Source organism: Petromyzon marinus (genome assembly GCF_048934315.1).
Source record: "Petromyzon marinus isolate PM22_M1 ecotype Great Lakes invasive population chromosome 68 unlocalized genomic scaffold, UKy_Petmar_22M1.pri1.0 chr68_unloc.4, whole genome shotgun sequence".
In the NCBI taxonomy this organism is placed as follows: domain Eukaryota; kingdom Metazoa; phylum Chordata; class Hyperoartia; order Petromyzontiformes; family Petromyzontidae; genus Petromyzon; species Petromyzon marinus.
Genome location: NW_027422600.1, coordinates 152,088 through 163,346, shown reverse-complemented (window position 1 = coordinate 163,346; position 11,259 = coordinate 152,088). Strand labels below are relative to the sequence as shown.

The window sequence follows — 11,259 nt, the reverse complement described above, 5'->3', positions numbered from 1 at the left end:
TGTCCCTATCTTTATGTCAGACGCTTTGAGTTGCAGTCTGACCATGCAGTGCTATAGTGTGCACTGCCTATTGAGCAGCCGTCTGGCCAACTTTCAAGTTGGTTGGCAGTCCTCCAGGTCTATTCCTTTACTGTTTTTGATCGCAAAGGTACCCGACACACGAACGATGGGTGCACGTTTTACTCGGGCTCGTGGCACTGTAAGACGCCTACCAAGGACTCGCCCCCTCCCCTTGTGGCATCAGTCGAGGTTGAAACCTCTGAGGAAGCCGAGAGTCATGTGGCGCGTGACGCTGTCATTGTCTTGGACCATGCTGAATGGGGGCGCCTCGAGCATGAGGGCGCAGCCCTGTTCAAGTTACGGCGCCATGTGAAGGAGGCGGATTGGGGTGGGGATCGACGGGGTGTAGCCTCTGTCATCCTCAGAGGCGGATTGCTCATGCATTGCCGTTACAACATTGTCGTGCCTACTGCCTTACGGGGTGAAGTCATCTGGGCGGTGCACGAGCCACTGTTGCACCTTGGTGTGCATTAGATACTCGCCACACTTAAGCTCGACTTCTTCTAGCATGGCATGGCGGAAGATGTCGCTAATTTATTGAAGGGGTGTGTGCAGTGCACGCAGCGGAAACCCGCGTCTAAACCCTGTTGTCCACGGTTGAAATCCATTCAGGTCTCCCGCATAAATGAGCTGGTCGCTCTTGATATCCTTGGTCCATTTCCCTCGTTGCAATAAGTATTTACTAGTGGGCGTCGAATATTTTTCACGCTGGCCAATAGCCTGGCCGATTCCCAACCAGTCAGTGGCAGCCATCACCGAGGCATCCTCGATGTCTATGTGATGAACAAGGGGGCCCCTGAGCATCTTCTTACTGATCAGGGTAAGACTTTTTCTTCGAAATTGCTGCGGGAGGTGTGTGAATTATTGGGAACAAAGAAAGTACGTACATCACCACACCTTCCACAAACGGATGGAATGGTAGAGCGCTTGCACAGGACTATGACTTCGATGGGATATTTTCAAATTCCCCCAGGGACCCCCAGGCAGAGTAAGCCCACCTCCCCTCGGGGCCTGGCCACAAGGACTCGATCAAAGACTCTCGCTTTTCGTGATCCCCATACAAACACGCTCCCACACCATCAGTCGGTTGTCACACTCGGCAGGCCTGGCCTTTATTGTGATTGCGGGTGTTGTTACATGGTGAGGGTGGTAGATGCTGGTGCTGGAAGGGGTCCCGAGGTTATGCGTGTTTCTGCGTTTTTTTTTTCTCTGTGTTCCCTTCTCTCTCTTCCTCTGTTTTTGCCTATTGTCGTTCTGTTCTTACATCCCCTTTGCCCGTTAGTTACTGTTTATTCTGTATGTAGTTGTACATATTGTATAGAAAGGGTTGTGGTATTTATTTGTTGAGGTACACTAAGGTGTTTGGTTCATTTGTTGAGGGGGGATGCCTGAGTGCTACGTAGGGGGGGGGGGGTTAATGTAGTGACATCGCGGACACCACATTGGTGTGGGTGTTGTACTGGCCCTAGAGGTGCCCGTTGAGTGCTTATTGATAGCGCTAGATAGCACCACGCTTGGCGTGTAGTGTCAGCCCTACAGTACAGGGTGTTGGAGTGCCGGCCATAGGAATGAGGTTACTAAAGGCCATGGCACTCTGGTTGACCCGAGAGCAAAGGTCAAGCTCAAGGATCAACAGTGTCTGGTGCCAAGGGGGGGGGGGTGTGGAGTGACGCGCTCCAGCCCAGTGGACGATCTCTGAGCGCTATCTTGTGATGGGACTATCGCGCACATCGATGCAGACGGAGTCGGATCCATCATCCCTGCCAGCACAGGCACGGGCGCCAGTGTGAGCAAGCGTGCAGCCAAAAGCGCCGTGTGTTCGATGCACATACACACCCCGACCAGGCGCCCCTGCTGAGGACTTGAGGTATTTTCCGTACAAGGAATGCTGAACCGCGGAAGCCACTGATTCATAAGTACCACAGTTAGCAGTAATAGTAGGTGGACAACTCAAACCATACTGTCCGCTATAATTATTGGACCTCGTGGTGACTGCCCTCCCACACACACACTGCACGCATATCGGTACGAATAAGATTGTTCCAAGTTTCTAAAAGGGTTTCCATCTCAAGGTGGTGTGTTAACTATTAGCTGATCGTGCAAACATTGTTCTGTCGCTTGAGTTGGATGAATAGGGTCATTTCAAATTATTTTAGTCATTCGTTTCCTTCATCGCGTAACCTTACCAATGACTTCGTTGATGACACACTAAACATTTATAATAATCTATGTTATGAATCTACACACTCACATGAATACCATTGTTTTGAGATATTTATTTTGATCACAGAATATTGCCGGCGAATTAATTGATGTGCCATTAGCCAATTGATAAGCATCTGTTAGGCAAACCTACACAGCCGAACATACACTATTGTTTAGAGACATTCTGTTAATTGCTTAATCTTTCAAATTATTTCATTGATGTCCACTTTTGCCATTGGCCACATGTTTCTTGAGCACGGTTCCGTCATTTTTAAGGACTTTTTCTATCGTCGTGTATTGACGTGCTACTGTGAGGAGTTAGCCTATTGTTCTATTGCTCAGTTTAAACAACGCAACCATTGAGGGTTAATTGTATTGATCGATGAGTAGGACATATACAGGAGTACTGTGGTGGCAATTTCGATCATTAAGTGTGTTCGGAAATTAGAGTGTTTTTAGATATTAAAGTTTCTTAACACAGAAGAGTCTGAGTGGTTCCTTCCTCAGTTCATGCGTAATTATCTTAATTATAAGAACTGTATCCTGTGGCGAGCTCTGAATTCTGAGACCGGACGTAATAACACTAAAACATTATCAGTAAAAGTTAAAGCGAAAATCATTGTATTGGTAATACACCCGAGACAACGAAGCCGAGCCTAATTTATATAATTTGAATATATTTGCATACTTCAATAACTATTTTATTTTGATAAAATTACAATTTTAGAATGTATTTTTTATTATTATTATTTTTCAAAACAATATATACAACAAGGCTATAGGGAGACCTTTGTCTTCATCTCCGTGTCCGTGTGTCTCCTTGACTGTCTCCATGTCTATATCCGTATCTCTCTGTGTCTCGTAATGAGAGCAAATGCCCAGTCGGATGAACCTGAAGAGTTTCACTCAGTGGTGGGGCCTCAACCGTCACACGGCCCCACGAAAACAAAGCACCTGTATGGGTATTTTATGCTGAAGGTTGTCGATGTTTTTGTGTGTAAGTGTGTGTGACTTTTTAAATGGGTAATTTAAAAACTAAATTATTCCCAAAATTGCCCCCATCATAAATTAATGAAAATGTTTTTTGAACCAAGAAAATTTGGATTTTTTCTTCTTGGCCATGGCGGTACTGTTGGTGGCATTGATAGCGGTGCTGGTGGCAGTGGCGGTGATTTCCTTGGCATTGGTGTCAGTGTTGGCGGGGGTGGCATTGGTAACGGCGGTGGCGGCGGCAGTGGCAAGACGAAGCGTCTCAATCTCCTGAAGGAGGGTCTCCTTCTTTCGAAGCAGCGTCACGTTCTCCAAATGCAGCCTCTCATTTCCTTGACGCAGCATCCCATGTTGCCACATCGCTCGCTCTTGTAGCATCGTCTCCGCTTGCATCGCCACGAACTCCTGACGAGTCACCTCCATCCCTGCACGTAGCGTCGTGTTTTCCTCGTGCAGCTTCGATCTTCTCCGCCCCAGATTCTCGTTCTGCTGTCGAAGCATCGCGTTTTGCACTTCAAACGTTAACAAGGCTGAAAAGTGTGAAACAGGGATCATCATTAGGAAAGGGACTGAAATAGAAAATGTACTTTCTCTGCAATGTAGTGATAACTTTATTTGCAACTGTATTGTATTTGACATATCTCCACGTCTGTTTACAGACCAGTGGAAAAGTTACCCTCGATAAAATTTGAAATTTGAAGTGTCTTGAGTTATCAGCGGGTAATATAGAAGATAACTTTACAATTAAAGCATGTAATGGGTAACGTTGCCAGCACATGATGAGATGTGTTTACAGCTATGCTCAATTTTTTTCAACTCCGCTTATTACAAATTTATTTTTAATCAACGAAGGAAACGTGATGAAAAAATAAAAGCACGAAACTTCACGCACTCCCACACAAATACATACACACGCACTTTCAGACAGATATATATCGAGATTCACAACCTCACATCAAGATCCATACACCCACACCGCATGTTTCTACTTACCATGTTTCCAATGACGCCGCTTCATGACCTGAATGAAAACCGTCATGACCATCAACCCAATCATGAGCAATACCAAAGTCCATGCCAGTGAATCCGTGCCAGGGTTCGGGCATGGTGGCTTGGGGATGAGATGTGAAGCTTTGCATATGTTGCCCACGAAGAGGGAGAAGAGGAACCGGACAAATTTGATGCAGAACTGCAGCAGCAGTAGCATCAGCATCTTGCCGCTTGTGTTGTCAAAGTCCGTGTGTGAGTGCCAAGTGCGAGCGTGCGTTCTTATAGCACTCCCAGTGGTGACGTCATCAGTTCCGGCCGTGACGCATTGTTACAGGTTTCCTGTCATGACACGTGGTTAGAAAATCCCCTGTGACATCACAAGCACGACTGCACAATAATTATTTCGTTTAGGTGAAAAAAACATTTACACTAATGTACGCTAGATTTGATCAACGAAACCTCTGCATTGCAAATTTAATTTGATAATCATTAAATCAATGGGCACACTTATTTTACACTCGATTCAAATGTTTGTTTTTATTCCGTTTAACATGTCAGCTTTCGTGACCAATGTTTTCCATAATAGAGGTTTTTGGGTTAGATCTCTTGAATATAAATGTGTCGTCAAACTCACCACCACTATCGATTAAGCCTGCTCCATTCCCATTGAAACTACCTTCTCTTGCTGTTCACGTTACCCTTACACATTTACAAATTTGCGTTTAGATTATTTGGCTGCTATGAATTTCAACGTGATAAGCTTCTACGTTCAGCTATCATTAGTCAACAGTTTGCTTCTGAAAAGTAGCGAATAGCTTGGAAGGTGTTCCATAGCAAATGCAATAGTTTAGTTTAAACGTTTCACCATTCACCATCATTGTCAACCTTTATCATCCAACATTAACAATTTACAATGTGTCATTAATTGTAAATGTTGCGGGCTATGTAGGAGCCTAAATGTACAACATTTACAATTGTAAATGTATTTTTTATTACTATATGTACCTTATTTTATTTTTTCATTATTCATGGAAAGTTGTTTCATATTAAGTAAATAAATCGTACTGAAATAATTTTGGCAGTAGGAAAATAATACACTGGAATGAAATCCCAATTTCATAGCACTTCATGCCAATGAAGTGCTATGTCCTACCAGACAGTCTCGCTCCCTTCACCTGATGAAGGCCGCTTGTGTTGTGGCCGAAACGTCGTGAGAATATTATTGTGTTATTTTATTTTATCAATTTATTATTTTATTCTCATTCTACGTGACTTTACCGAAAGAACCAAAGAAGAATATATCACGACGTTTCGATCGCAACACAAACGGTCGTCCTCAGGCAGAATAAATCTCCCCCATTAACACAACTGACTTGCTTGCGTCCGTGGATGGAATTGCTTTCCATCTCAGACCCAGCTTGCTTGCCCATCGCCACATATATAACCACTTGTTGTAACAGCTCTCTCGCGCTATCAGCAGTTCCACTCTGGATTATTTTTTCCGCCTGAGGACGATTGCTTGTGTTGCGATCCGAACGTCGTGAGAATTTTTTTTATTTTGTTTTATTTTTCTACCTACGTGACTTTACCGAAAAAACCAAAGAGTATACATACACAAGGTCCAATCTTAATTGGCGCCGCAGTTGTGAAATGTTGCTCCCTCGCCTTGTATGCAGAAGGATTTGGGTTCGATCCCGACCATGACACCTGTATATTTGGAGTTTCCACGTCTGTCTCAGTGGTCGCATGGATTTTTCTCCAGGTCTTCCGTTTTTTTTCCCTCCACATCAACATCACAAGTTTAGAGTATTTGGCTTATCTACATTTCCACGAAATAAGCCACTTCGTTGAGCTTTTCAATTGGTGGAAAAGTCGCTTCTCCACAATCTATATTGCTCAGATGACTTTTACATCCGCGGTATTAACTGGGGTGGCCACTGAAATTGAACCTCAAACCCCTGAAAAATTAGACATCTCCACTCCTCATCTTTGTCATCACTTTTAAGACATTTGTGTTTTACTTTGTTGTAATAATAAAACGATAATGAATGCACACAATATTTTACCGATTTAAAATATACTCACTTTGAGAGGAAGTGTGTCGGAGCTGGCGAACAGCAGACGAGCTTCGAGCACAATCGGGCACCGTCAGGGACGAGCGTCATGCCGACTCAGCGGTCATCCAGCAGCAGAGAGGCCTGCAGTTGCCGCCAAGAGATAGAGAGCGCCATGTGTATGACACGCCCACACACACGACTCATTGCCCAGCAGGGAACCAAGGCATTTTCGGAACAACCAGACGCCAAGGCGCCTTGACGTCTGCTTAAGAAGAAAATACACCCAGACACACATAACGCACATATCGGGACTAATAAGATTACTCCAAAGTTCTCCTTGTGTTTCGAAAATGGCCATCCCAATGTGGTGCGTTAACTAATAGCTGATCGTGAAAAACATTCTTGGGTCCATTGAGCTGCATGAATACGGTCGTTTAGAAGTATATTGGTCATTCGTTTCATTAATTGCCTTACTGTACCAATGAATCTATTGAGGAAACTAACATTTATGAACATCTATGTTACGACTCTACACACTCACAGGAATACTATTGTGTTGAGATTTATTTCTTTTGATGATGGAATCTTGCCCACAAATCAATTCAAGCCCATTAGCCAATTGATGTGCATCTATTAGGCAAACAGACACTGCCACACACTATTGTTCCAGGGCATTTCGTAAATTGCATAAACTTTCCAGGGGTGCGAGACGTTAGGGGTCGTTAGTCTGGACCTGACGGAGCAGCCGGGGGGTAGCGGTGTGAGTGGAACGGGGGAGTCGGTGAGCAGCGGCCCCGACAATTCAGTGATGGCGGGGGACGGTAGCCCCCACACTACACAGAGACACACATAAGTGTATATATAGTGTACAGTACTACACAGAGAAACACAGAAGTGTATATATAGTGTACAGTACTACACACACAGAAGTGTATATATAGTGTACAGTACTACACACACAGAAGTGTATATATAGTGTACAGTACTACACACACAGGAGTGTATATAGTGTACAGTACTACACAGAGACACACAGAAGTGTATATAGTGTACAGTACTACACACACAGAAGTGTATATATAGTGTACAGTACTACACAGAGACACACAGAAGTGTATATATAGTGTACAGTACTACACAGAGACACACAGGAGTGTATATATAATATCAGCGACCTGATATTAAAGTTGCATGGTCGCGGCAAGGGCCATCGACCCACCGCGAGTGGAGCCTCACACATGCACGGGTCAGTGGACTGGTAGCGGGAGAACAGAGAGCGGACGTCGGTGAGATCACTGCGGCGACGTCATCTGAGCTGGGATCCGGACATCGAAAGGGCGGGAGAATCCGAGCCCCTGATTGGACGGGAGCCCAAGGGTCGGAAAGAGCAAATATTTCTTTGTTGTAGGTAGGATAAAAAGGGGGGGGGGAATCGGGGTAGCAAGGGGGTTCTTCTGGTTCAAGATCATCGCGGTCCCGGGAGCAGGAGAGTCAGCCATCCGAGACGTCCGTGAGACGTACTCCAGCATCGGTAGGCTCGTCGCCTCATTCCCTCACAGCGGTCAGTACATCGGGGAGAAGTAAGTACGAGTGAGAGAGGCGTAAGTTCAGCCGTTTTACATCCAGGATAGAGAGCGGGGCGAGCGGTAGGGGAAATCGACTCGTAGACCTCCGAGGGATAGGTTAGCGTCCACTGACCGTACCATCACAGGTAAATAAAATTCGCTAGTGGGGGGAAAAACAACTGTGTTGCGTGGTCTTTTGGGAGCGTGAAGTGGAGGGCAGTGTGCGCTGGGTGTCTACGTGTATGCGCGGCTGTGCACCTCGAGACGAAGCGGGTGGTGTTTACGTGCCCGCACGATTGCCCACCATAGTGCTTAGCGATCGCGTACCTGGGTGGCGGTGCCGCGGTCACGCACCCGCACACGGGTCTGGTCGCGAGATCATCAAACAGTCGCGCGTATTCGCGCGACTGTTTGATGAGCGGGACCTTTAACTCAGAGCCAAGCGAGCGTCCCCAATCAGCGGCGCCCGCACGGCAGAAAGCCCGCCCGTCCCCCGGCTCCAACCCCTTCGTGTGCGATTGGTCTGTTTACGGGCAGAGGGTAGGGGCGTGTTTGTTATTGTCGGCACACGTGGAGCGCGGGTGGGAGGGAAACACGCGCCGCGCCTGTTTGTTTACGGGCGGGACGGAGATTTACTGGTGAGCGCGCTTACAGCCCCACCCCGCCTTTGCACAGTGTAACGCATCGCAAGCGCGGAGCGTACGAGCCGCTAATTAAACTATGCAAACGCGGTCTACATCCCAGAGGTACAGGGGGGCGAGACGTTAGGGGTCTTTAGTCTGGACCTGACGGAGCAGCCGGGGGGTAGCGGTGTGAGTGGAACGGGGGAGTCGGTGAGCAGCGGCCCCGACAATTCAGTGATGGCGGGGGACGGTAGCCCCCACACTACACAGAGACACACAGAAGTGTATATATAGTGTACAGTACTACACAGAGACACACAGAAGTGTATATATAGTGTCCAGTACTACACACACAGGAGTGTATATATAGTGTACAGTACTACACAGAGACACACAGGAGTGTGTATAGTGTACAGTACTACAGAAAGACACAGGAGTGTATATATAGTGTACAGTACTACACACACAGGAGTGTATATATAGTGTACAGTACTACACACACAGAAGTGTATATATAGTGTACAGTACTACACACACAGAAGTGTATATATAGTGTACAGTACTACACAGAGACACACAGAAGTGTATATAGTGTTCAGTACTACACAAACAGGAGTGTATATATAGTGTACAGTACTACACAGAGACACACAGGAGTGTGTATAGTGTACAGTTCTACAGAAAGACACACAGGAGTGTATATATAGTGTACAGTACTACACAGAGACACACAGAAGTGTATATCTACAGAAAGACACACAGGAGTGTATATATAGTGTACAGTACTACACAGAGACACACAGAAGTGTATATAGTGTTCAGTACTACACAAACAGGAGTGTATATATAGTGTACAGTACTACACAGAGACACACAGAAGTGTATATATAGTGTACAGTACTACACACACAGGAGTGTGTATATAGTGTACAGTACTACACAGAGACACAGAAGTGTATATATAGTGTACAGTACTACACAGAGACACACAGGAGTGTATATATAATATCAGCGACCTGATATTAAAGTTGCATGGTCGCGGCAAGGGCCATCGAACCACCGCGAGTGGAGCCTCACACATGCACGGGTCAGTGGACTGGTAGCGGGAGAACAGAGAGCGGACGTCGGTGAGATCACTGCGGCGACGTCATCTGAGCTGGGATCCGGACATCGAAAGGGCGGGAGAATCCGAGCCCCTGATTGGACGGGAGCCCAAGGGTCGGAAAGAGCAAATATTCCTTTGTTGTAGGTAGGATAAAAAGGGGGGGGGGGATCGGGGTAGCAAGGGGGTTCTTCTGGTTCAAGATCATCGCGGTCCCGGGAGTAGGAGAGTCAGCCATCCGAGACGTCCGTGAGACGTACTCCAGCATCGGCAGGCTCGTCGCCTCATTCCCTCACAGCGGTCAGTACATCGGGGAGAAGTAAGTACGAGTGAGAGAGCCGCTAATTAAACTATGCAAACGCGGTCTACATCCCAGAGGTACAGGGGGGCGAGACGTTAGGGGTCGTTAGTCTGGACCTGACGGAGCAGCCGGGGGGTAGCGGTGTGAGTGGAACGGGGGAGTCGGTGAGCAGCGGCCCCGACAATTCAGTGATGGCGGGGGACGGTAGCCCCCACACTACACAGAGACACACAGAAGTGTATATATAGTGTACAGTACTACACAGAGACACACAGGAGTGTGTATAGTGTACAGTACTACAGAAAGACACAGGAGTGTATATATAGTGTACAGTACTACACAGAGACACACAGAAGTGTATATAGTGTTCAGTACTACACAAACAGGAGTGTATATATAGTGTACAGTACTACACAGAGACACACAGAAGTGTATATATAGTGTACAGTACTACACAGAGACACACAGGAGTGTATATATAGTGTACAGTACTACACAGAGACACACAGGAGTGTATATATAGTGTACAGTACTACACACACAGGAGTGTGTATATAGTGTACAGTACTACACAGAGACACACAGAAGTGTATATATAGTGTACAGTACTACACAGAGACACACAGGAGTGTATATATAATATCAGCGACCTGATATTAAAGTTGCATGGTCGCGGCAAGGGCCATCGAACCACCGCGAGTGGAGCCTCACACATGCACGGGTCAGTGGACTGGTAGCGGGAGAACAGAGAGCGGACGTCGGTGAGATCACTGCGGCGACGTCATCTGAGCTGGGATCCGGACATCGAAAGGGCGGGAGAATCCGAGCCCCTGATTGGACGGGAGCCCAAGGGTCGGAAAGAGCAAATATTCCTTTGTTGTAGGTAGGATAAAAAGGGGGGGGGGGATCGGGGTAGCAAGGGGGTTCTTCTGGTTCAAGATCATCGCGGTCCCGGGAGTAGGAGAGTCAGCCATCCGAGACGTCCGTGAGACGTACTCCAGCATCGGCAGGCTCGTCGCCTCATTCCCTCACAGCGGTCAGTACATCGGGGAGAGAGGCGTAAGTTCAGCCGTTTTACATCCAGGATAGAGAGCGGGGCGAGCGGTAGGGGAAATCGACTCGTAGACCTCCGAGGGATAGGTTAGCGTCCACTGACCGTACCATCACAGGTAAATAAAATTCGCTAGTGGGGGGAAAAACAACTGTGTTGCGTGGTCTTTTGGGAGCGTGAAGTGGAGGGCAGTGTGCGCTGGGTGTCTACGTGTATGCGCGGCTGTGCACCTCGAGACGAAGCGGGTGGTGTTTACGTGCCCGCACGATTGCCCACCATAGTGCTTAGCGATCGCGTACCTGGGTGGCGGTGCCG

General features: G+C 47.0%; 1 long non-coding RNA gene across 3 annotated transcripts; it reads right to left on the bottom strand.

Moving 5' to 3' along the window:
* Window positions 1–2,316: 2,316 nt before the first annotated feature.
* Window positions 2,317–9,901, bottom strand: LOC142908069 (uncharacterized). 3 transcript variants are annotated; one of them, XR_012931572.1, is made up of 3 exons: window positions 9,507–9,901; window positions 6,331–6,443; window positions 2,317–4,584 (listed from the first exon to the last, which is right to left on the bottom strand). It is a non-coding gene; the product is annotated as an uncharacterized LOC142908069 (long non-coding RNA). The 3 variants fall into 3 exon arrangements; XR_012931573.1 differs by lacking the exon at window positions 9,507–9,901 and adding an exon at window positions 7,478–7,709; XR_012931571.1 differs by lacking the exon at window positions 9,507–9,901 and having other exon boundaries at window positions 6,331–7,294.
* Window positions 9,902–11,259: the final 1,358 nt, after the last annotated feature.